We start from the raw sequence: 2535 nt of genomic DNA, 5'->3' as shown, positions 1-2535 counted from the left end.
AGATTCGATTCAATTCATCATCAAGCAACATTTGAAGATCATTCAATCGGTGATTCTCATCAATTTTAGTAACTTTCATAAACGATTACTTCTTCACAAGGTTTATTTGTTCCATATTTTGATAATCATTAGGTTACAATTGTTGGATGATTTTAAGTTTGTGTGTGAATTCTATTATGCATTTCAATCATTCCATCAAAGTTATTGTTTTTATGAATTTAATGGAAGGCTAAACCGCTAGGGTTACTTCCAGGGATGTTTATGACTTTTGGATGAACACACTTGATTATTAATTGATTCTAATTAATTCCAATTGTTATTTTATGCTTCACATGATGATCTTTTGGTAATAACGATTGAAATTGGGTTGTATGAAGTTGTTTGATGTCATAATTAAGATAGTTTATTGCCAATTCATCATTTGTTCCAAATTCAATTAGTTTAGGAATCAAGACAACTGATTGAATCAACATATATTATTCCAATTTATGATATTGAATCTCAATATGGTAATAGGTCGTTGTAAGACATTTTATTGCTAGTTCACTAATTGTTCCCATTTCTTTTAGACATAAAGGAGTAAGACAATTAGTTGAATGAACATACTATGTACCCAAACTATGTGTTCCAAGTTAATAAACCAAATTACATCTAAGTAATTGAATTAGGATTCTAGGGAAGAAAGTGTGTGAATCTAAACTGTCTATAACTGAACTGGGAGTACTCTAGTTTTCTCATTGAGATTTTTATTTTTAATTAATAAAATTCCAAGCTTTTGTTTGAATTTTGTTTTAATCTTTTTTGTGACAATTGATAGTAATATTTTACTTTTTATTGACTGCTTAGACACAAAGTTTAACCACGAACTCCTTGTGGATTCGACCCGACTTACCATATCTACTTAGGTTAGTTGGTTTATTTTTGACCGATACAACGACCTCGATCAAAATTTGGCGCCGTTGCCGGGGAGATTGTGCGCTTGAGCTATTGTGTTTAAGTAGTTATAGTCTTTTACTTTCATTTTAAATTCTCGTTTGCAGTTCACATTTTGTTTTATTTGTGTTGTGCAGGCACGCCGGTGCATGCATACGAGACATAGCGGACTCTCTTCACCGCTTGCATTTGATCCGGAAATCGAACGAACAGCTCGCTCAAATCGAGTCGCCAAAAGGAACATCAACACTATGAGTGTAGATAATGTTGTTATGGAAGATGTGGTCGAGGGGCGTGAGGATGCAGCCAACAATCCTCCACCACTAGTTCCACCACAAGCTCCTCAATTCCCAAACAACAACAATGGGAATAATGGGAATAACAACAATGTTGGTGCACCAATCATCCAACCAGTGCAACCACAACCAAATAGAAACAACCATGGCCAAAATGGTGGGAATGGAAGAAATTGGGCACAAAATATGGGAGGCAATGTAGGAAACCACAACGGTGGTAATGTTAGAAATCAAAACCAAAATCCTAGAAATGTTGGTCCTCAATTCGGTAATGGTGGTAATGGTGGTAACAAGGATGACCGGGACTTTGATGATGTAAGTGACAACGGACATGGCTGGAATCAGAACCACAACGGTGGTAACACGCGAAATCAAGGCAATTGGGGTGGAAATGGGAACTACAACAATAATTGGAACAACCAGAATTTCCCCAATGGTGGCAACAATGACTACAATGATGGATTCGGAAATCAAGGCTTTGGGAATCAATATCGAAGGAATCCAAATGGTGGATTCAATAATGCAAATGGAGGATACTACATCGAAGGTAACCAATTCCCTCATCTTTATTTTCCACAGCCTAATAGACAATCTATGGCGTCTCATTTTCAGCCGAGAGAGTATGATGATGCTTCACCTATACTCTTCGCGGAAGGAAATGAGCATCATGTGGAAGTAAGACCACAACTAATTAGTGTCTTACCCGTCTTTAGAGGCCATAAAACTGACGATCCATACAATCACCTTTATGAGTTCCTTGCAATTGCTAACGTGAATACTCTGCGAGGACCTAATAGATATTCATTTAGACTTCACTTATTTCCATTCACTTTAAAAGAAAAAGCTAAGTATTGGTTCACTTCTCTTGCCCCCCATAGTATTAGTACTTGGGAGCAATTAAAAACTAAATTTTTGCAAGAGTTTTACCCTGCTAGTAAAACAACAGAAATAAGAAAAGCTATACAAGATTTTGCACAAAAACCCAATGAAGAATTTCATGATGCATTTGAACGCCTCAAGGAATTGTTGCGTTCATGCCCCCATCATGAATTTCCCCGTTGGAAACTTGTACGTTTCTTATATGATGGAGTCGACATTGCCAATCAAACCATGATTAATGCCTCGTCTGGTGGCACTATTATGATGGAAGATAGTGAAGACGCTTAGCGATTCTTGGAGCAGTTGAGTCATGGTTCAAAAACCAATTACTCAGCTAAGAAACCGGACAACCCAGTTTTATCGGCTGCTTCAGTTGGACTAGACAAAAACTGGAAAAATGAAGTCAAATCTGATATTAATACTTTAA

General features: G+C 36.7%; 1 non-coding gene across 1 annotated transcript; it reads right to left on the bottom strand.

Moving 5' to 3' along the window:
• Positions 1-2174: 2174 nt before the first annotated feature.
• On the bottom strand, positions 2175-2281 carry LOC145019105 (small nucleolar RNA R71). The gene has a single exon (XR_013667423.1). It is a non-coding gene; the product is annotated as a small nucleolar RNA R71 (small nucleolar RNA).
• Positions 2282-2535: the final 254 nt, after the last annotated feature.

Source organism: Lactuca saligna, chromosome 9 (assembly GCF_052625555.1).
Source record: "Lactuca saligna cultivar CGN05327 chromosome 9, ASM5262555v1, whole genome shotgun sequence".
Lineage (NCBI taxonomy): Eukaryota > Viridiplantae > Streptophyta > Magnoliopsida > Asterales > Asteraceae > Lactuca > Lactuca saligna.
This window is presented reverse-complemented; position numbering and strand designations above follow the sequence as displayed.